The following is a 25,229-nucleotide window of genomic DNA, read 5'->3' on the forward strand; positions in this document are numbered from 1 at the left end:
ATATTAACAAGTCTGATGTGCACAGAGGCTGTAGAACGTGCACTGGGGCTTGGTCTCTCTTGCTGCCCTGGAGACCAGCTACCCCACGAAGGAAACAGAGCCAACCTGCTGCTTCCTGGAGGAGGACAGTCCCTCTGTCCCTCTGTCTCTGCCAACCAGTTAACCTGCTGCTTCCTGGAGGAGGACAGTCACTCTGTCTCTGCCAACCCAGTTGACCGCAGACATGCAGGTCTGCTCAGGTAAGACCAGCACAGTCCCTGCCCTGTGAGCCAAACCAAATGGTCCAGCCACAGAATCGTGAGCAAATAAGTGATGCTTAAGTCACTAAGATTTGGGCAAAAGCTGAGCATTTATCCCAATCCCAATACTGTTTGTCCTTCTGTTTATCTGTCTGTCCTTCTCTGCTCATTTAAAATGACCCCACTGCATCTAGTACATTTTTATAGGATCAAGGATCTGCTCTTGGATTTATGTCGTGTTCCCACCTCGAGGCAGCTTTGTAAGCTTCTGAGCACTTCCCAATTCCGGGTGACTTCAGGCGCTGGGAGGCCTGTGCATCAGCTGCTGCTGTCTGTAGCTGAGTTCCTTCACCCCTCTGCTGTCCTCAGCTCCTTCACCCCTGGGCCTCAGGAAATCAATGTCATGCTGACATCACTCTAGATCTAAAACTTGGGTTCTTGGACCAGGTGCGGTGGCTCACACCTGTAATCCCAGCACTTTGGGAGGCCGAGGCGGGTGGATCACAAGGTCAGGAGATCAAGAAGATCCTGGCTAACACGGTGAAACCCCGTCTCTACTAAAAATACAAAAAAATTAGCCGGGTGTGGTGGCAGGTGCCTGTAGCCCCAGCTACTCGGGAGGCTGAGGCAGGAGAATGGCGTGAACCTGGGAGGTGGAGCCTGCAGGGAGCCAAGATCACGCCACTGCACTCCAGACTGGGAGAGAGAGCGAGACTTTCTCAAAAAAAAAAAATAAATAACTTAGGTTCTTGGATGTTCGGGAAAGGGGGTTCTTTATCTAGGATCCTTGAAGCGCCCCCAAGGGCATCTTCTCAAAGTTGGATGTGTGCATTTTCCTGAGAGGAAAGCTTTCCCACATTATACAGCTTCTGAAAGTGTTACTTGACCCACAGATGTGAAGCTGAGGCTGAAGGAGACTGATGTGGTTTCTCCTCAGTTTCTCTGTGTGGCACCAGGTGGCAGCAGAGGTCAGCAAGGCAAACCCGAGCCCAGGGATGCGGGGTGGGGGCAGGTACGTCCTCTCTTGAGCTACAGCAGATTAACTCTGTTCTGTTTCATTGTTGTTGTTTAGTTTGCGTTTTGTTTCTCCAACTTTGTGCTTCATCCGGGAAAGCTTTGGATCACAATTCCCAGTGCTGAAGAAAAGGCCAGACTCTGGAAAAAATTTGAATATTTTGAGCCAAATGTGAGGACCACAACCTGTGAGAATGGAAAATACATCCTGGGACCCCAGACTCACTAAGCCAAAGGGAAAAGCCAAGCTGGGAACTGGCTTATGCAAACCTGCTTCCCATCTGGTTCCTAAATAAGATAGCTATTACACAAAGACAAAAAAGCTACATCCCTGCCTCTACCTCCATCGCATGTAAAATGTGTATTCAGTGAACGCTGACCAAAGACTGAAGAATGCAACCATTTGCCTCTGATTTACCCACACCCATTTTTTCCACTTCTTCCCCTTTCCCCAATACCCACACTTTTCCCCTTTACTTACTGAGGTCCCCAGACAATCTTTGGGAAAAGCACGGACCACAGTTTTTCCTGTGGTTCTCTGTTCTTTTCTCAGGTGTGTCCTTAACCTTGCAAATAGATTTCTTGAAATGATTGAGACTCACCTTGGTTGTGTTCTTTGATTAGTGCCTGTGACGCAGCTTCAGGAGGTCCTGAGAACGTGTGCACAGTTTAGTCGGCAGAAACTTAGGGAAACGTAAGACCACCATCAGCACATAGGAGTTCTGCATTGGTTTGGTCTGGAAGGAGGAAAATTCAAAGTAATGGGGCTTACAGGTCATAGATAGATTCAAAGATTTTCTGATTGTCAATTGGTTGAAAGAATTATTATCTACAGACCTGCTATCAATAGAAAGGAGAGTCTGGGTTAAGATAAGAGACTGTGGAGACCGTGCATAGTTGCTTCCTGATCAGCTCTTTATTTGATTGAGAGTGAGGCAGGGAAGATTAGAGGGAAGCTTACAGTGGAATTCAGGGCTGAGGCTGCTATTCTCTTGCTCCTTGTAACTTCCTACAGTGTTGTCAGCATCCACATAATTCTCTGTGGGGTTGGTCTCAGAGCCAGGTTACCTTGTCTTAGGCCCAGTGGCACCCTGACTGGCTTGGTGTCCTTGAACAAGTTACCTAACCTCTCCATACAACAGTCCCTCAGCTGTAAAATTTAAAAAAAAAAAAAGAAGAAGAGTACCTACTGTATAGCATTGATTTGAAGATTGAATGAGCTGGTATTATACGTTTAGAAGCAGTGCCTGACACGCAAAAGACTCTGAACAAATACTATCCTTTACTAATATCCTGTGTGTCTGTATCAGAGCTGGTGGGGTGGAGGGACAGAAAGAAGTGGGCTTGCTCTTGGGCTTGCTCTTGGGCTCACCCCTTATCCTCCAGTATGTTAGAGCTTCTTACAGTGGTTTCAGGCAGCATCTGAAGACAGTAAAAGCAAAAGCTCCAAGGCTTCTTACATTCTAGCCTGGAAAATCACATCACGTTGCTTCCTTCATATTTTTTTGGCAAATCAGGTTGCAAGGCTTGCCCAGATTAGGGTAAAGAGGCAAAGAGGCTCCTTTTCTTTTTTTTTTTTTTTTTTTTTTTAGTCAGAATCTCGCTCTGTTGCCCAGGCTGGAGTGCAGTGGCGCGATCTAGGCTCACTGCAAGCTCTGCCTCCTGGGTTCACGCCATTCTCCTACCTCAGGCTCCCAAGTAGCTGAGACTACAGGCACCTACCACCATGCCCGGCTAATTTTTTTTTTTTTGTATTTTTTAGTAGAGACTGTGTTTCACTGTGTTAGCCAGGATGGTCTCCATCTCCTGACCTCGTGATCCACCTGCCTTGGCCTCCCAAAGTGCTGGGATTACAGGCGTGAGCCATCGTGCCCGACCAAGAGACTCCTTTTCTTGATGAAAGGAGTGGTGAAGTCACATTGCATGTCTTTGCAAAGGGACATGCAGACCACATTAGTGAGAGTATGTGCCTGTATTTTGCAATCTGTAACATGGGCATAAACTAAATGTTTTCCAAAGGGAATAGGGCAAAACAAAAAGGACCTTGACCACTCCTTTGGCCCTGAATAAATCCAGGAAGCCTAAGAGTATGACTATCCTGAGGTAGAAAGAGGGTCACATGCTGGATAAGAGGTACCTGGGCTCTCCACTTACAAGAAGAGAGCATGGTTACATTTATAATCACCATTCCCAACATGCTGTGAGTGCAGGCAGCTACCAGGAGGAGAACAAAGGAAATAACCAGGACACCCATCTCTAAACCTGTTAATTTAATCACATGGAACACTTCTATTTAAAATTCCAGAGAGTTAAGATGTAAGAATGCTTATCAAGGTAAATGCTGTTCACACTGCTTGGAGTGTCAGGCCTAGATCTCTATCCATCAGAAACAACAATATCAATAACAACAACAGCAACATGATGATGGGGCAATTTCTGAAAAGCATCATGTATTTTATCGATACATGTCCGTTGCAGAAAATCCAGGTGAATCCAAAGAAGAAATAAATGTCTTCCACAATCCCATAGCCCAGAGCTAACTAACCACTATAAAGAACCCAGCGTGGTTTTAACTAATGGATCAAAAGATGCTCATCAAAGGCTCTGAGCTTTCCTGAGTGCTAACAGGAAACATCCAGCATCACTGGTCCCTCCAAGGCTGCAGGTGTCTTTGCCCATAGTGCCTGTTTTGTGTCAGGGAAAGAATCAACCTGGGAGCCAAGTCCAGGAATCAGGATGACCAAGACATACTGGACAAGGAGGGAACAAAGCCATCCAAGGACACTCAAGGACAAATCAAGCAAATGAATTTAAGGGAGACCTGCTCATGGTCTGCTTTGCTGCTCAGCATGGCTGGGAGGCACAGTGGAAGATCATGCATCCTGCCCCTGGGACTCCTCTGCCAGAGCCTGAGAGCTTTCTCCTGCCCACAGGCTAGGGGTAGGACAGTTGGAATTGATCCATGCCTTCTAGCTAGACTGTGGGTCCCCTCAGTCTTGGGCATGGTGACAGCCCAGCATCAGACAGAGGTCAGTATCAAACTAGAAAATTTAATAAATGCTGTCAGATTTGTAGACCCAAGAAAATATAAACTGCCAATCACGAAGGAAAAAAATCTCTCAATGATCTCACCTTTATATGATTCCCTTGCTGCCTGGAAATTGACATTTCCTTGGGGATAATCTGGTCATAGGATTGGTGAAGGTGGAAGGGAGGCAACCTCCGAAGGTGGGGCCCTCTGCTCACCTGGGACAGGGAGGGCCTGAGGTAGGTGTCTGTGTGGGCTGGGGAGGAGGATGGGAGCAGTGCTTCTAGATGTTTCCACTTTCTCCTCATTAGATAATAACGAATGGGTGATTTCCCTAGTCACTGCAGTGTGAGGAAATCTACAAAATTAATTTCACAATACACTTTACAGGATAGGTGGAGAAACACATGAAGCACAACTGCAGTGGATTATTAAAAATGGCCTTTCGAGTTGAGCAATAAATTCGTTCAAGCAGCCATTCTGAAGGACAAACGTGGCTCTGTATTTAAGAGGGGCATTCCAGCACTTCTCTAGCCACTGGGTTGACAATGACTCACCAAAGCCTCTGGTAGCCACCACAGGACACCCAGAGCATATGTTTTAAAGCTGAACACCAAACTGCGGACTTCGGGAGTAAGTGAACTGACTGGTTTTTATTTTGTTTTACTGCTTTTAACATTACAGTAACTGTTACAGGTTCCAGCAGGCTAACTGGGTGGAAATGAGTTTGGTTTCACTTAGTCTCTCTAAAGAGAAAGCAAGTCGGTAGACTAATACCTAATAAAAGCAAAGCTGCCAACAATTGAAATTGCCTGGGCTGCTCTGTGTGTCCCACATGCATGGGTGTGGGTGCCAGTGTGTGTGCGTGTGTGCATGCATGTGCATGTGTGTTGGGATAGAGTGGTAAGAAAATGGGAAATAATAAGAATGTTCAGTCCATAGCCCTTCATTATAAAAAGGTGAGCTGTAATAAATACTAGTGCCACATTTAGCCAAAACTTTACTCCAGCCAAAGGTGATATTTTCATTATAACATCCTATGATTGCTTTGTTCGTCGTCTTTTATGTTCTTCCTAGATGGGCTCAGAACATACAAGAATTAAGTACACATCTTATTTTCCAGTGATAATGCTACCGGCAAATTCTGTTGTTTGTATAAACATCAGCCATGTTTATATAACTAAACTAGTGTTTTGTTTTGTCAATTCAGCAAGAAATTAGACCAAATGGTGGCTTAATGCTGCATTGATTTGGCTATCCATTTCTTTTCACTTTTCTGCAAAATATTTAATACATTATTAAATTGAATTATGCTGACGCCACAGTTGTTCTTATCTCAATTGTCTTAAAATTCATTTAATTTTTTTTTCCTTTGGTTTCATTATTCAAATTTTAACTTCAGTTCTCAAGATTTTATCTGATGGAAGAGATGGAGTCCATTACTAAGGACTCCATTGTGCTCCATCATGCCAGAGTTGTAAAATAGATCTTTTAAAGGAAATTTACTGTGATTTTTTTCTATTTAAGAGCTTCCTCTCCAGTTGAGCATGTAAGAAAATTATACCAGGAGAATACAGTAAACTCTATGAGGCAAGCTATAAACATGCAGCATTGTGATTAGGGCTGGTTCTCCTTCTAGAAACATGGTAGGATTGCAATTTCATACAATCCTTGAAGTTAGAGAGAGCCACGTGACTCATTTAGCCAATGAACTGTGAGCAGAATGACATGTCACTTCCAGCAGAAGCTTTAAGAATCTGAGAGACATTCATACGTTTTCCATGTGCTGTAGCCTTATACCCAAAGCCTGGGTCCCAAGTGACCATGACAGGCAGAGCTCCCTGTTGAGCCACAGAGATTTACAGAATGTCTGTTAACACAGCATAATCCAGCCCATCCTGACTAATCTGATAGTAACATGTATAATAAAGAATTCTATCAATGCTGAGGGAAGATGATTAGTTAAGGTCCTAGGTTGCAAGTCTCAAAACCTCTTCTAAGGATTGTAGACAGGAAATTAAATGACTTCTAGTCCCTAGAGTTCCCAATCTCCTACCATCCCATCCTAATATGACAGAAGTAATTCCTGAGTTGCTTCTGAAACCAGAGCTTCCCTCGGAACCCTTAGCCTGCCAGATGGCTTCTTGGAGAGCTCTCACTCACTTTTCTCCTGCTATTGCTGCTCATTCATTCCAGCTTTTAAAAATTCATCTTTATCCATGAACCTCGCTTCTAGAAAAGTCATACAGGTGCTTCCAGGAGGCTACATGGGCACCCATATTTTTCTAGCCACATTCATTAGACCAATGCAGCAGAGAAGAAAAGCCTCAATAATTATTATGACATGGCATGTTAGGATACCAAGTAAATTGCATTTGTAAAATGTGATTTTCTGTTGGTGTTCACTTCTGCTCTACTGACATTTGGTAAGTATTATTGACTGACTGACTAACTAATGTGGTCATTAGTCTTCATAAAGAAAGGCTCTCTACAAAAACGGAGGGATGCCCTTTTTCTGGCATTTAATACGTAAGAAATTGCCTCCGATAGAAACCAGAGTTGCCTGATTACTATCAGCACAGGAGAAATGTATTAATGTGCCTTTCTAGTAACAGGTTTTTAGAAAGTCAAATATAAACAATCTGTCTATTTGTGTGTGTGCATGTGGTAGTGGGGAGGGAAGAAAAAAGGAGGGGGAGAGAAAGAGAAATAAGAACCAAGTTTATTGTACTGTATTCAGGGGGAAAAAATTTTCCCAAGGTTCTAACAGAAGAGCAAAGTGCCACTGTCAATAGCCTCAGTAGTGTTAGGGTTGCTTTTATTTATTTATTTATTTATTTATTTTTCCTTTCTCTTTTTTTCTTCTTTTTTTTTCTTTTCTTTCTTTTTTTTTTTTTTTTTTTTTTTTTTTTTTTTTGGACAGAGTCTCACACTGTCGCCTGGGCTGGAGTGCATTGGTGCAATCTTGACTCACTGCAACCTCTGCCTCCCAGGTTCAAGTGATTCTCCTGCCTCAGCCGCCCAAGTAGCTGGGATTACAGGTGTCTGCCACCATGCCTAGCTAATTTTTTTGTATTTTTAGTAGAGATGAGGTTTCACTATGTTGGCAGGCTGGTCTCAAACTCCTGACCTCGTGATCCACCCACCTTGGCCTCCCAAAGTGCTGGGATTACAGGCGTGAGCCACCGCCCCTGGCCAGGATTGCTTTTATAGCCAGTCTTCAGGTGCCCACTGTAGGAACAATGTCATTTAACCCTCGGGATTATTCTGTGCCAAATATGGATAATGACTAATATTCAACACAGATATTCTCAGCTCAGAAGAGCAATTAGCAAATTCATAAATTAAGTGCTTGCTTCCTTTTTATTCAAATACAAACGTTTGTTAAAAGATATTATTTTGCTTTACACTTTTTCTCTCAGAAATAAACAGGTGCTTGAATTCCCACAGTGCTGCTTGAGCCTCACACCATGTCATCCTGCCAGGCACCCAGATCCAGTTCTAGAGTTTCACATGTTCATGAGTGTTGGTTAATAAGTCAATGTGAACTGGGAGGGGAGATTTTTCAGGAGGGACACAGGGCTCTCCCTTTAATCACATACACTCCCTGCTTTCATTGGAAAGTGTATAATGATGTCAGAGTGCCCCAGAATGGAGCTAGTTGGAAGACTGCCGTCATAGGGATGCCTTAGTGAATTAATAAGGTTTTAATTTCTGGCTCTCAACTTTGTAGATGTAAAAGTTGATTTATCAATATGTGAGAAAGGATGAATCTTTCTGAAGGTTATGTCATCACACTCACTAAGCACACAGAGAATAATGTCTAGAATCTGAGTGCCATGTTATCAAATTATACTGAGACTCTTGCAGTCACACGGGCTGACATGTAAGCATCGCCATGCCTAGTACAGACTCTCCCTGTGGATGAAATTATATGGGATGCTAAATTATAATCAGAACAATGTTTGGTGAGCCAAAACTACAACAAGGGAAGCTAATTGGATGAATCTATAAAAATATGCCTCAGCCAAAATAGCTTAATTCAGTCTCCCTTATCATAAGGATAATCTTGCCTAAAGGGACAGTAATATTAAAGACACTAGGAATAACCTCTGTACTTTGGACAGTAGACCTGCATAGCCCATTAGGCCTCAATGAAGTCTTATGCAAGACCAGAAGCCAATTTGCCATTTTAAGGTGATTCTCCATGTTTCTGCTCTAACTGTGCTTCACAATACTCAAGACACTGAATCAGGATGTTTCCTGGAGTGCAGGGAGCTGTCCATGTTACTGAGCAGTTCTCAGCAACACAAAGATCCTACTGACTCCTCATCAGACTTCTTTCTCACTGGAATTTTACACCTGGGCTGTTAACACCAGGCCAGGTCAAATTCAAAGGAGAGAAAAAAGCTCATTATGAAGGGTAAAATCCAAAACACTGTGCATAAAGATATGTGTGCACAATTTTTATACATAAAGATTTCATAAAGCCAAAGCATCAGGAAATGAAAAGAGATACAGAAAGAAAAATGATGGTAAATGAGACATTAATTTACCCTTCTAATCTCTATCACAGCAAAAAGATAATTAAAAAATCTATATGAGGACCACAAAATACACAAAAATTATGTAGAAAAGCCTATAGCCTGAAAAAGTATACATTGAAATTTGTGTGTCCATAAAATGTTTACAAAATTCAGTACATATTACACACCCCACCCTAAAAACATCTAAGCAAAGTAGAGAATGTAGAAATGCTACAGATTATATTCTCTGATTATGACACAACAAAACTAGAAATTACAGCATGGAAATTTAAAAGCTTTCTCTTAAATAATTATATGTCAAAAAGAAATCCAGGCCGGGTACAGTGGCTCATGCCTGTAATTCCAGTACTTTGGGAGGCCAAGGTGGGCAGGTCACTTGAGGTCAGGAGTTCAAGACCAGCCTCGTCAACATGGCGACACCCTGTCTCTACTAAAAATACAAAAATTAGCTGGGCCTAGTGGCGCATGCCTGTAATCCCAGCTACTTAGGAGGCTGAGGCAGGAGAATTCCTTGAAACCAGAAGGTGGAGGTTGCAGTGAGCTGAGATTGCACCACTGCACTCCAGCCTACGTGACACAGCAAGACTCTGTCAAAAAAAAAAAAGAAATCCAAATAAAATTTCCAGAATATGTGGAAAATAGTGACAATAAAAATATTACACATGTGTAATCCCAGCATTTTGAGATGCCAAGGTGGCAGGATCACTTGAGACCAGGAGTTCGCAACCAGCCTGGACAACATAGGGAGACTCCATCTCCACACACGCCAAAAAAAAATTTTAAATAGCCAGGTATAGTGGTACTTCTTGTAATCCCATCTACTTGGGAGGCTAAGGTGGGAGAATTACCCAACCTCAGGAGTTCAGGGCTTCAGCAAGCCATGATCATATCACTGCACTCCAGCCTCAGCAGGAGTTTAATGAAGGGTCTCTTTCCAGGGTTAAGGGAACTGCTAGGGTTTGGATATTTGACCACTCCAAACTCATGTTGAAATGTGATCCCCACTGTTGGAGGTGGGGCCTAATGGGAGGTGTTTTGGTCCTGAGTGTGGACCTCTCACGAATGTCTTGGTGCCATCCAAGTGAGTTCTTGCTCGCTCTTTTTTTTCTTTTTGAGATGTAGTTTCACTCTTGCTGCCCAGGTTGGAATGTAGTGGTGCGATCTTGGCTCACTGCAACATCCACCTCATGGGTTCAACCCATTCTCCTGTGTCAGCCTCCAGAGTAGCTAGGATTACAGGTGCCCACCACTATGCCCAGCTAATTTTTGGTATTTTTAGTAGAGATGGGGTTTCACCATGTTGGCCAGGCTGGTCTCAAACTCCCGACCTCAGGTGATCCACCTGCCTCGGCCTCCCAAAGTGCTGGGATTACAGGCGTGAGCCACCGTGCCTACCTAGTTCTAGCTCTCTTAATTCCCACAAGAGCTGGTTGTTAACAAGAGCCTGGCACAAACCCCTCTCTCTCGCCACGTGATCTCTGCACATGCCAGCTTCCCTTCCCCTTCTGCCATGAGTGGAAACAGCCTAAAGCCCTCACCAGAAGCAAATGGTGGCACCATGCTTCTTGCACACCTTCAGAACTGTGAACCAAATAAACCTCTCTTCTTTAAAATTATTCAGCCTCTGGTATTCCTTTATAACAACACACACACACACACACACACACACACACACACACACACACGCAAAAGCAGACTAAAACAGGAAATAATTAGAAATGGTGATGCACCGAGGGATTGGCACCGAGGCTCCCCAACAGGAACTGAGGTCATGGATAGAAGGACACATTCATGTTATTTTTTTCTAATGGTTAAGTAATTATTTGCTCTTACTCTCAAAATTTCTGCCAAGGCCTCCCATGGACCAAACTCAACTAGAATCTAGGAAGCAGAGAACCTGAGTGTTGCATTCAGCAGAAGTCAGCTTCCTAGGGAATCTTGCAGGAAGGGTGAAGGTAGAGAATCTGGTGGGGAAGCAAGCAAATGCCCATCACATGCACTTTCCTCCAACAGAGCGACTCAGATGCTATAAAACTTGCTAACGCAGTCTCAGGGTCTGATCACAGTAACATACAATCCAGGTTTTAATCATCAGAAATCACAGTCCTATTGTCTTCTGCACAGACCCAAACACACTTGGAGGTCATGTTCAATATGAATACCTCACAGAGAAGGAAATTTACACACGAGAAGTACATCTGCAGAAAGCCAGCTGGCATGTCAACCATTCAAAAATTCAGGGTGTTCGGGATAAAGAAGACTCAGGAAGACAAGTATGAAGCATAATCTGTGACATTCCATGCGGCAGACGTTAGACACACAAGAGAGTTGTTGGAAAGTGGAATTTATCTTCATATAAACAACACTGAGCTAAATCTCAATATTTCAGATCTCTAGAACTATCCATCAGTGAAATGGATTGCAAATAGAAAGAGTAATACCATGTAACTTAAGAATACAATCATGGACAAGGCTGCCACCTGCTGTTGGGGGCCACTGCAGAAGAAATTCCAGAACACTGGACTGGAGAGCACCTCACTTTCCTTACAGCTCTAAGTTTGTGACTCAGTGACCTGATTCTGTACCATATACACAAAGACCCACTTACACAAATGACTGTTCTTCACACTAGGCCCATGGAGACAGGGATAAAATTCTGAATTTGCTCAGATACCTTCTCCGCTACTGACATCTAGGCATTACACAATTCATCTCTTCATATTTAACCTTTGAAGTTTGCTACTTCTCAGAGAGACTAATGAGTAGTGAGCAAATATCCTGAAGCTGAGAATGCTTCTACCTCCTCTCAAAACAACGGAATATTCATCAAAACACAGCAGTTCTGCACTTAACTTTAGGCCTTTTCTTACACCTTCTTTCTTGGCAGTAACTGTGGCCAGAATAGCTCTTTCCACAGATAAATGACCTTTTGAAAGGATAGGGTCTCTAGATAGAACAGCAAATGCCTCATTCCAGAAGGTCTTCAAGAAGAAAATGTTGTGGTGATAACAAACATAACTGATTATAGTCTATTCTGTGAAAAAAGCTTATGAAACAGTAGATGTGTGTATCTAGTACATAAGAGCTGAATGTCAATATATATATATAGATATATACACACACTCAAATAAATAATAGTTATCTCTAACTAGAGAAATTCTAGTTGCCTTATATTTTCTTCTTTTTCCTTACTATATTTCCTACAATAAACATGTGTTTTTAACAAGAAAAGTCTTTTCTGGTGTGCTTTTTAATTTTCTTTGTTTAAGTGAGAGTGAGGCTACATAACTACATGGCTAGGTAGACTTTTAGAAAATTTGGCTGCTCTAGAAAATTGACATATCCTGATTTCTTCCATAGCTTGGATCTTGACCTAGAGGGAAATATAAAAATGTTGACTTGAATCTGAGGGGTGCCATTTTCACTGCTGAAGTAGTTACATGGATCGTGAATTGGAGAAATGACTTCAGCAACACGGGTGTTAAAAACAGAAAGCACAAGTGACCCACAACAGATGATGGAGAACAAAGAGCAAGCTGGGAAAAGCAGTGGCCGTTAATACAGAAAAGAAGAAGTATAGCCACAATAAATATTAGGCAGACAGCAGTTCAGCAGTTTATACTATTAAGCTGTTGTTTAGGGGAATGGTAAACTGACATGACCCTTGAGGTAGGTATATATAGGTAAATTCTATGTGTCCCTTGAAATAGGTGTATGACACAACTTCTGGCGTCTACATGGATTTGGTCACTCTAAAGTAGCCATGAGGCTTAAGATAGTTCAGCTGTTTGGGGATAAGTTAAACCATTTGTTGTTGTCTTTCTGCAATTTGCATATCCTACAGTTATCATTGCCATTACTGAATGGCACAGAGAAAAATTCTGGTCTAAAGTGGTTCTCAAACCTGGTTGCTGGAGGGCCACCCTCAGTGATGATGATTTAATCTGTAGAAGAGTAGAACATTGATAGTTTTTATATATCTCCAGGTAATTTTAATATATAACTGGGGTGAGAATCATTGACGTAATTGTAAGAGGATAATATTCAAGAAATGTGGAGATAAATAATTTTCTTCTCGACATTAAAAAAATCTAATAAAAAGTTTTATCTTTTCCCCTAACTCAGGGTCATCAGCCTTCAAGCTTCAGTCTCTGTGTGTTCACAGGTGCTGTAAACACACACATCATTACTAATATCCCACTTCAGTGCTATTGCTGCTCCCAAAACTCCAGGTATTTTTAACCTTATAAACCTCCAGAATAATGAGACCACTGGGTTCAGTAAATTGCTTTGTTTTGAAGCAGTATTAGACAAAGTGGGAGACTAGAAGATAAATCTGTCAATGACATGTCCTTTAAGACTACTTAGATTTTGTTGAATTTGTGGATCATTCCTTACTTGAGCAAATGGTAAATTAACTCTCTCTTTTCTCTCTCTCTCTAGCTGGCACACTTTTTCCAGTAGCCATTCTACTTGGTATGCTTACTTATCAGCTGTCCTCCACGGGCCTCACATTAGATGTTTCTCTTGACTAACCAAACATGACACACAGCTGAAGTCAGAAAAACCAGATTGATAATTTCACTCAAACTATTTTCCTTCATTCTAACAATTTACTGGAGTACACAATTGTGACTATTTTTAGCCATAGGAACTCATAGAAAGACCAACTTCATTAGACCTACAAAATCGAATTGTGTAACAGTATATGCAGTATGTGTAGGAATAAAAAGCATTTCTCAAATATGCAGTACTGGATTTTGCAAAAGCACCTTACACTTAGCTATAAAGGAGTGGAAAACACAAAGATGAGTAACTGCACCTTTCAAAAGACTAGAGCTATACCAATAATACAAAGGTGTAAACAAATAATGATGAGATGACAAAGGCTGAGTGTTTTCTATTTGGAAGTTACGTTGTTGAATTATTTATGTATATAATTTCATGCAATCTTCATGTTATGGGGGTGTTCTAATCCACTGTGACTCTGTCCTTAAATAAAAGGGAGATTTGGACATAGAGAGAGGAACACGGGGAGGATGCCATATGAGAATTGACACTGTGCTGTCACAAGCCAAGGAACTACTGGAAGGAGAGAAAGAGGACTGGAACAGTTCCTTCCTTAGCACCTTTTCAGGCAGCCTAGCCCTGCCAGCTTCTTGATCTGGACTTCTCACCTCTAGAATTGTGAGGCAATAAATCTCTGTTGCTTAAGTTACCCAGTTTGTGGTACTCTATTACAGGAGCCCTAGGAAAATAATTCATTATATAATCTGCTAAGGTAGATATGATCATTGTCTCCAATTTCCATATGAAGAAACTATGCCTCAGGCATTGTGTCGGTTGTCCAAAATCATACATTGCTGACTCACTTCAATGAATTCTTCATTCAGCAAAATTTTTAAGGTACCTTAAAAAAATTATGTTAACTCTTAGGTCCTTGCTTTAAAGCTTCAATGGGCTTTTCCTTTGCAAAGAATAAAATCCTAATACTCAAGCATAGCTCTCTTTCCTGGCTATGTTTCTGACATCCTCTTGTACCATGCTCCTCCTTAATCATTCTGAGGTTACATCTTAAGTCCTTTCCCCTTGCCATTCCCACTTCTTGGAATACTTTCCCATCAACTCTTCAAAGAACTGGCTTCTTTAAGTATTTGGTCTCAGTTCAAATGTCACTGCCCTGTAAAAGCTTCCTGGCCATCAAGCCTTCTTTACACACTCTATTTTATTTTTTCATGGTTCCTATAACAACCTAATATATTCTCAATTGATTAACTGTTTTGCTGACTACTGCCTTCCATAAGAATGGAAAGAAAACATGGCCAGATGCAGTGGCTCACACCTGTAATCCCACCACTTCAGGAGGCTGAGGCAACATGGCAAAACCTTCTCTTCAAAAAATTTTTTAAAAGTTAGCTGGATGTTGTGGAGGCAAGAGGATCACTTGAGGATCACTTGAGTCCATGAGGTCAAGGCTGCAGTGAGTCATGTTTGCACCACTGCACTCTAGCCTAGGTGACAGAGCTAGTCCCTATCAAAAAAAAAAAAAAAAAGAATGGAGAGAATGCTACATGAGAGAAAGGATCTTATTTATCATATTCACCTCCCAAGAGGTGAACATATCCCCCAAAGCCTGATAGAGAGAAGATGCTCATTAATATTTAATGCATGACCATGTGCAGACTTGGGAGGAAAAATATGCCTCAGCCTATCAAAATTGGATCCTTAATAAACAAGGATGCTTCTGTATCATTTCCCCACAACACCGAACAAGTGTGGCTCACTGTGGATGTTTAAGCAAATGCATTGTTTTTCCAGTTATATATCTGGTAGAGATGAGGCCATTGATAGGAATGGGAAGATGATCTCCTTTTATTTTGATGACCCAGCATGGCTGAACACTCAGTGACTACCACTGCACTTTGTTGTACTTTCAGCATTAGAGATGCCAGCCCTGTAGGATATAAAACAGGAACATCTAGTCCTCAATTATATTCAGAATTACTCAAGTCTTAGAAGCACAACCTGTCTTTTTTCAAGGGAGAGAAATGCTCAAGTGATGGGCTGAAGTGAAGGGAGGGAGTCACTCACTTAAACGGTTCCCTTAGGCTGTGTGGATGCAAACAGCATTAGACAATGACGCTGACAGTGGGAAATGCACTGGAGACGATGATTGGCAAAGCCCTCCTTTTCTCCCCATCCACTATAGATACTGACAGCAAAGGGTTTGTCACAATGACAACTATACACTCCCAATATCACAGAAGAAGGAGGAATAAAAGGGTATATTATGAGTGACTGAAGTTTAGAATAAATTAATAAATATCATGTCCCTCATCCATAGAAACCACAAAGGTCTAGTAATGCTAAGGATATAACAAGAAAATAATATGAATATTTGCTTCCCCTTCCTAGTGTAATAGAGTAAGTTACAAATGGCTTCAGGAAGGGGAGAGAGGAAGAAGAGTGGATGAGATACGTAAGAGTGCCTGAGGGCTAATTTTATGAAAGCTTTGGGAAGTTTTAAGAAAAAGAAAAGCTATTTTTCAAGGTACATGTGTGTATGCGTGCGTGTGTGTGTGTGTGTGTGTGAAAGACAGAAGAAAGAGGGAGACCTAAGAAGACTATGAGACACTAAGAGAAAAATTAAGGTAAAAAAGACACACACTTAGAAAAACACACATAGGGAGGAGGTTAAGACATTTTACTATGTGCTGTGAATGGAAACTACAAACCATTTTTGATATATGCAATATATATACATATATACACACATATACATATGTATTTAAAGATTTAAATTACATTTTCTCTTTTTTTAGAGATATGGTTTCACTATGTCACTCTGCCCAGGCTGCAGTACAGTGGTTGTTCACAGTCATGATCATAGCACATTATAGCCTTGAACTCCTGGGCTCAAGCAACCCTCCTGTGTTAGTCTCCCCAGTAGTTGGGATTACTAGCATATGCCACCATGTCCACCTTTATGCTTTTTAAAGTGAAAAACCATACTAAGAATGAGGCAGCTCAACTTAATAATAAAAACATTTCGCATGTAAAGAAATTTACAAAAGAAAAACAATCAACCCCATTAAAATTGGGCAAAGGGAATGAACAGACACTTTTCAAAAGAATACATGCATGCAGCCAACAAACATACAAAAAAAAGTTCAACATCACTGATCATTAGAGAAATGCAAATCAAAACCATAATGAGATACCATCTCACACCAGTCAGAATAGCTATCATTAAAAAGTCAAAAAATAACAGATGCTAGTGAGTCTATGGAGAAAAGGGAATGCTTATACACTGTTGGTGGGTGTGCAAATCAGTTCAATCATTGTGCAAAGAATAGTGATTCCTCAAAGAGCTAAAAGCAGAGCTACCATTCAATCCAGTAATCCCACTACTGGGTATATACCCAGATGAATATAAACCATTCTACCATAAAGACACATGCATACAAATGTTCATTGCAGCACTGTTCACAATAGCAAAAGTATAGGATCAACCTAAATGCCCATCAATGACAGATTGGATAAGGAAAATGTGGTACATATACACCATGGAATACTATGCCACCATTAAAAAATGATATCATGTCTTTTGCTGGAATATGATGGACCTTCTATTATCCTTAGCAAACTAATGCAGGAACAGAAAACCAAATACAGCATACTCTCAGTTATAAGTGGGAGCTAAATGATGAGAACTAATGAACACAAAGAATAAAACAGACACTGGGGTCTACTTGAGGGTGGAGGGTGAGAAAAGGAAGAGAAGCAGAAAAGATAACTATTGGGTACTAGGTTTAATACCTGGGTGATGAAATAATCTGTACAATAACCCCCTGTGACACCAGTTTACCTATGTAACAAATGCCCCTAAACTTAAAATAAAAGTTAAAAAAAAAAAGAAAATTAAAATCTCCTTATCATCTACCTGGTAATATGAAAAACACATATCTTTCATTCATTCCTTTCAACTGATGAGGAAACTGAGGCATCGGGAGTTAGTAAAAGTCCACATTGAGATATGAGACCCACCACTGGCTGGACGCAGTGGCTCACACCTGTAATCCCAGCACTTTGGGAGGCCGATGCTGGTGGATCACCTAAGGTCAGGAGTTCGGGACCAGGCTGGCCAACATGGTGAAACCCCCATCTCTTCTAAAAATACAAAAATTAGCTGGGTGTGGTGGCAGGCACCTGTAATGCCAGCTACTAGGGAGGCTGAGGCAGGAGGATCGCTTGAACCCAGGAGGTGGAGTTTACAGTGAGCCAAAATCACGCCATTGCACTCCAGCCTGGGCAACAAGAGCAAGACTCTGTCGGGAAAAAAAAAAAAAAAAAAAAAACACCACCATCATTTTGCAAGTGTTACCACTATTGTGTGTTAATATTGTAGAAGTATTCCTAATTATGATTTCCTTGTATTCCTAATTGTAATAGCTTTGTATTTGAAAAATTATTGATTCATACTCTATATGTTATTATTTTATATGCGATGACAACAGAATATATTATCATGCTCCTTTTGTGAATCTCATTCATAATATAAAGTATAAATTTGTGATTTTGCTTTAATTTGAAATATTAATTTCAAATATGTTATCAAATTTGATAAAAACTATTGACAGTAAATCTGTGGATTAAGTAATGTCTTAGTAGGTATTGGGAAAATTTGAAACTAGTAACATGGAGGACTATTGTCATTGTTTATTTCAAAGCCAGTTAAAATTCTGCAAAGCAGTGTAAATAAAAATAATTTCAAGAAATTTATAAAATACCGAGATTATGGTGTACAAACAATTTAGATTCTTTGTTTAAGAAATTCTGCCAGTTTGTAATATATGCTTCATTCAAAGTAGCTAAGGGCTGTACCTGGCTAATAGTAGGCACCTAATATTTGTTGAAAAGGAATACTGAGTACCTGGGATCTCCTGAGTAGCTGGGACCACACACATTTAACCTGTATTTATAAAATTACTGTTTAGAGAATAACATTTGATGGAATCATGCTTTTACTTTCTGCTTATGACTCAATTGTTTGTACTGACATTAACATCCCAAATCCTTAGCATGGCCTACAAGGCCCTGAGCAATGTGGCACCTGCTGAAGCCTGCTGCCTCATTTAATAACTCTTTGTCTCTTTCCCAGATCCAGCCACTCTAACATTTTTTAGTTCCTGGACCAAGACAAGCTCTTCCCAGAACCTGACCTTTGTACCTGTTCTTTATTCCTGGAGTATTTTTCCCCTGACAAATGACTTATCATCTATCATAAATCAGGTTAAATGGCACTAACTCAGGGAAGGCTTCCCTAACTGCCTCCCTTCTCTAACCAAATTAGGAACAATTATATGGCCACATAGTATCGAATCAAGATTATAATTTTAAAATAATTGGGAGATTTTGTTGTTTAACACTTGTTTTCACTATAAGACTGTAATTACATGCAAGTAAGAACCATGCCTGTTTGTTTACTCCTGCCACAGTCAGAATAGTGCCTGGAATATGCAGTAAGGGCTGAACAAACACTAAATAAATAAACAAGTGAATAAATGGATATTGTCTCATTTTTAGAACAGAGTACTAAATGGATCATGAACACTATCTGGTATGTCACGTAGGTAATTTACAAGGGCTACAATTTCAGCTCAGATTTATCTTTTCCTGGATACAGGTCTTGAGAGGTCTCTTGATGTCATTTCACTTCAGATTATTCTTTAGAAAACTTGGACAATAGCATTTGCTGTCTTGTCCAAACTGTTACTAAGAATCAAAAGAGATATCTGACATGAAATGACATTGGAAAACATTAAACACGATTGAAATAATGCTAGCCAATATGGTTATTATTAGAAACCAATTACATTTTCAACTTAAAAATAGTAATACTTATTGCAGACTCAAATGTGCTCATTTTAAAACAAGTAAATGTTTGCCTATGGTCTGAGATTCTAATCCACGGAGTTCATTCTAATCCACATTCAACACTATTATGTACCAGTGGGCCTCATAACCCACCTAGCCCTGTGATTTTTCAGGTTCACTTTTCTAAACTTGTGAATTAAATATTTATTTTCTTAGTTCAGAAGAGGAAAAAAACTCTTGTAATTGTTGCCCATTTCAGGAGAAATCTTGCATATGAAAACAAGAGATAAATATACACAACTGAGGGCTGTGGTTTAAACAAAATCTTGAGAATGTTTTTTGACCTTATACATTTGTGCTTTAGTATAACAAAATGATATAGACAAAGGTAACTTTTAATAGAACCAGTCACTAAATTTAAAAAATGACAAATTCTTCTGCTTAGCTAAGCAACAGAGAAGGTAAAATACTAATTCAATTCATCAATTTAAGCAATACTCATTAAGAGCCAAGTATGTGCTTACTGAATAAGCTGCTAAGGTTTGGTGGTTACAGAGTGTGCGGTGAAATGATGTCTACATCACAGTCCAACATTCACAGAGTTTAAAAGCCTACCAAGAATCAAGACAGACACAAATACCTAACATGGACGTTTGTATGTGATAAGAGAGCCAGAGTACAATTTAGGAGAAGAAATTGTATGGAAGGAACGTTCATTTCCATTAGACCAGAAAAGACAGCACATTTGAAGGCCTGAATAAGAAATATTCTGGATAAGATATTGTGGCTGCCACCAGAATGGCTCTTGATGATCTCTACCTCTTGGTATTTATACCCTTATATAATCTCTTTCCTATAGTATAAGCTGGTCCCAGGTACTTGTTTCTATTGAATAGAATAGAACAAAAGTAATGAGATGCCACTTCTGAGATTAGATTATAAGATACTGTGAATTTCATCTTGTGCCCTCTCCCTCTCTCTCTTTCTCTTGCCCTCTCATTTGAATGAAGCCAACTGGCATGCTGTCAGTGGCCCAGTGTAAGTCCTGTTACAAGAAATTGATGATTACCTGTAGCCAACCCTAAGTGAAGAACTGAGGTCCTCAGTCCTACAAATGGAGACAAACTGAATCTAGCTAAGAACCATGTGAGTGAGCTGGGAAGAAGATCCACCCTCAGTTGAAATTTAAGATGGCATATTGAGCAGACATACTGAGACACACTGAAAGTAAGAGAGCAGGAGGAAACAAAACCAGGGTCATACAAAGAACACTACTGATTTTGAGATTCTCACATAAGTATTACACCTTCAGTGAGCACGTGTACTAGAAATTAAAAAAATAAATAAAATAAACCTTCAAAGAGAGCTAGCAAATAAATTTCCCTATGGTCTGAGATCTGAGTGGAGAGAGAAAATGTTCCCTGTGGAGTTTATAGCCAGAATCCAGCTCTCAAACAGGTTTCAGCCTGAACTCACACAATCTGTATGGCTTCCAAATTTGAAAGCTGAGAATTTAATTCAAAATGGTCTCAGGTTGATAGCAGTCCAAAATGCTAGGTAGGAAAAAAAATCCTCTCTGGACAAATAAATCATCAAAGTAAGCTCATAAGAGCAGGTTTCAAAGGTCATGAGCTTCTAACACACACAAAAAAATCGCACACACAAAATGGGGGTAGCAGCAACATGGGTAGCGTATTCAAACTTGAAAAGACTTTAAATATTTGTATTATTAGATGTAGATTATGAAACACATATTTTAATGTGGTTAATTTTTTTAAGGAATCAAAACTATGAGTAAAGACCAAGAAAATTGTGCTGGATGGCCACTTCCACCATGGCTCCCCTCCTATTTAAGTCTGGGTACTGTGTCACCTGGAGTCTTCAGGCACATTGTTCCAGGTTTGGGTTTGCCTATGAAAGAAACTCATGAGAGCTGGAAGTGAGGAGTGAAGAGGAGGTCTTCACATAAAGCAGGCTTAAGGATTAGACATAGCAGGTTTGACAGATGTGATGGCTTGCAGAATTCTTTATGAGCTACCACTGTCCATCTGGATAAGATTTACAGACCTTTCAGAAATTCCTATAAGCTTGGGTTCTGTAAGATCTCTGATATAAAACAGACATCTTCTGATTTTGTCTAGCTGCTTTTCTAGTATCTATTCACCAAGCTCTTCCAATAATAGCATAAGGCCCTAATTAATATTAAACTTTTATCATTATAATACTTAGGATGTCTTCTGTTTTCCTGATCAAATTCTGACTACTATTAAAATATAAAGAATTGTCCAGAAATATATTTTTTAAATCACACATTGATCTTCTTTAAATGAAAATATAACAATTGTATGGACTAGGATGATTACAGTTGTTCAGTTCTGACTGTTATTTGAAGAAAAAAGCAATAAGAAGCCTCAGCAACTTAACAGAAGGAGCTGCCATTTACTAGGAGAAAAGATTGTGGATGAGAGTGTAGCAAAGGTCAGAATTCTGTGAAGCTTGAGATGTCTATTATAATGAATTATCTTTTATACTCACTACAATTTCCTAACAATTTTGGGGTTTATATTTTTCAAAGAGATATACCTTTAATTTTCTTTCTTTGTACTATTGTTAGGTAACTTTAATGTGCAGATTATACTACAGTGAAAGTTGGCCGGGCGCAGTGGCTCACGCCTGTAATCCCAGCACTTTGGGAGGCCGAGGCGGGCGGATCACGAGGTCAGGAGATCGAGACCATCCTGGCTAACACGGTGAAACCCCGTCTCTAATAAAAATACAAAAAATTAGCCGGGCGTGGTAGCGGGCGCCTGTAGTCCCAGCTACTCGGGAGGCTGAGGCAGGAGAATGGCGTGAACCCGGGAGGCGGAGCTTGCAGTGAGCTGAGATCGCGCCACTGCACTCCAGCCTGGGCGACAGAGCGAGACTCCGTCTCAAAAAAAAAAAAAAAAAAAAAAAAAAAAAAAAAAAAAAAAAAAAAAAAAGAAAGTTGCCAATGACAAGGCAAAGTCACTTACCTCAGACCCAAAGCAAAGTGGAGCCGGGTCATGAAAAAGAGGATCTTGTGTGTGTGTCCACGATAAGCACTATCACAAGGACTTTCTATAAACTCACAAGAAATTTCTGCCCACCCAGCACACTCTGTTTGTCCAGCTCATCCTGTAAGTGTCTCTATAATAGGACCTATCATAAAAAATTCCTCAAGACTGCAGCATTTCAGATAAGCCACCCTCACAAGAACACTTGCCTAGCAATGGCTGTTTCTGCCAGTAAGTTAACACCAGCTCCTGCATCAGGCCCTGTGACCAATGATGTTTGTTTCAAAACAGCTTGCATAGACTTCTTTTTGTCTTTAAATATTTTCCTTACCTCAACCTCTTGGGATGCACCTATGATTGATCATAGCACAAATATCTCAGATTATAATCCTTGTTTATTTCCAAATAAATTTATTTCTTTGGAGATCCACTTTTTCTGTTATTATACATTGACATTGTTATCATGAAATTGGTTGGGTGATGTGTCTTATTTTCTTGTCTCCAGAAGAATTTCTGTAACAGTGCAATTACACGTTCTTTGCATGTTTGCTAGAACTCACCTGTAAAATTGTCTGAGCAACCAAAGCCTGGTTTTTGTGTTTAGTTTTTCTTTTGTGATTGGGGAGGGGGGTTTATCGTACTGATTCAAGGTGTGAAGGTAACATCATTTTGATTTTATACATCTTCTTCAGTCCATTTAAGCATGTTACATAGCGTTGTTTGTTCTTTTCATGATATTCTTTACAGTAGTCTCCTAAATTTTCCCTCTGCTTCTGTCATGAGCCCCTACAATCTATTTCAACTCAGAAGCTATACAGTTTGTTTAAAACATGTAACATATTATGCCAGCTTTCTTACTGTAAAACATCCCATGGTTTCTCATAGTATTTATAGTAAAAGTGAAATTTTTATGATGGCTTGAGAAACTTTTCCCATTAGATGCCCAAGTGCTGGTCTGGTCTGATCTTCTCATCTTCCCTTGGGTGATTCTGTGGCAGTCACACTAGCCTCCTTGCTGCTCCACAAAAACTCCAGCATGATCCTACTTCAGGATATTTGCCATTGTTACTGCATCTGCCTGGAACCTTTTCTCCCATATAAACATAGAGATTGCTCTTGCCTGTCCTTCAAGTCTATTCTTAAATGTCCCATTCTCTGTGAAGCTTTCCTGCCCACCCTATTTAAATTACAGACTTCACTCCCAATTCCCCATCTACTTTAAGATTCTTCATTTATCATTCCTTGACAAACTGTAAATATACATGTTCACTTTTTTATCATCTGTCTCCAAATACTGGAATGTTAAGTTCTGTAATGTCAGATATTTCTGTTTGGTTCACTGGTGTATTCTTAAAGCATGTTATATACTAGGTATACTCAATGAATATTTGTTGAATAAATATCACATTGGGCTTATTCCAGAAATTCAAGCTTGTTTCAATAGTTAGAGCAATCTACAAATGTAATTCATTACATTAACAAATTAAAGGAGCTAAATCACATCACCACCACAATAATGCAGAAAAACACATTTGATACAACTCAATATTCATGTCTGCCTAACAAACATCTCATGATACTAGGAAAAGAGGAAGGGATATATTATTTTCATGTATAAAACACTAACCATTGTAGCATGCCAATATACCCAAAATTCAATGAAATTCCTATCAACATCTTAGCATTCCTCTTAGTCCTCAACGAAGCATTTCTAAAATGTGTATAGAAGACCAAAGGGCCAAAAGAGTCAACGTCTGAAGAAGTGGAAAAAGAATGCTGAGGAAATCTTAAAACATGTTATTGAGCTTAAAGTTGCAAAAATAAACTCATGTACCATAATTCATGAGTAGAAAAATAGACTAGTGGAATAACATAAAAATAAAAACCATGCTTACATAAAATGTTGTAACTGATTTGGATGTCATTAGAAATCAGTAAGTAAATAGATGGACAATATAATGAAAGATGCTAGGCAAATAATGTGGTAGGGAGAATAATGGCCCTCAAAGATGCCCATGCCTAACCCTGGAACCTGTGAATATGTTACACTGAATGCAATAAAGGCTTATCAGATGTGATTAAGGATGCAAACCAAGATGGAGAGATCTTCCTGGGTTATCCAGATGGGCCCAGTCTAATCACATGAGTTCTTAAAAATGGAGAACCTTTCTTAGCTGAGTCCAGAGAGAGATGTGACAATGAAAGAATGGTCAGAGAAATGTGACATTGCCAGCTTTAAAAAGAGAGAGGAGAGGCAATGAGAAAAGGAATGCTGATGTTCTCTAGAAGATAGAAAAGGCCAGGATATGGATTCTACCCTAGCCGCCATAAAGAAACATGCCTGTTGACAACTTGATTTTAGTTCACTAAAATTCATGCCTGGTTTCTGACTTGTGTACACTGTAAGATGACAAGTTTGTGTTATTTTAGGTCACTTAGTTTGTAGAAATTTGTTACAGCAGTAATAGAACAAGTGGTTATCCATATGAGGCAAATTAGATTGGATACCTATCTCCAATAGAAATCAATTCAAGGTGAATTCCAGGAAACTACTTAAAACATTTAGATTAAAAATAAATGAGAGTTTTTGTTACTTTTGGTAGGTCATAGAACCAAGAAAAACAAACATTAAGGAGGAAAAATGAACATATGACTACATCAAAATATAAAGCTTCTCTATTTGGATGATATCATAAGGTGACAAATCATAAACTGTAATATTTGCAACATATATATGAGTGAATAAATATACATTTAGAATATATATGAACTCCCAAAAATCAACAGGAAAAATAAGACATAGAACAAGCAAAATGCATAAACAAAAGAAGGCAAAACAAAAATAATGACTCATAATTATATGAAAAGAAGCTCATCTTCATAGATGAGCAGATAAATGCAAATTAAAACCACCCTGAGATGCTTTTTACATCCGTGAGCCTGATAAAAGTTAGAGTCTAAAAGTAATAATTAACAAAGATGGGAAGTA

General features: G+C 39.8%; 1 pseudogene; it reads left to right on the forward strand.

Annotated features, from left to right (window-relative positions):
• The first annotated feature begins 223 nt into the window (after positions 1 to 223).
• LOC117976393 (protein capicua homolog) overlaps positions 224 to 25,229 on the forward strand; it is a 39,403-nt pseudogene continuing 14,397 nt past the window's right edge.

The sequence above is a fragment of the Pan paniscus genome, chromosome 19 (genome assembly GCF_029289425.2).
Source record: "Pan paniscus chromosome 19, NHGRI_mPanPan1-v2.0_pri, whole genome shotgun sequence".
Taxonomy (NCBI): domain Eukaryota; kingdom Metazoa; phylum Chordata; class Mammalia; order Primates; family Hominidae; genus Pan; species Pan paniscus.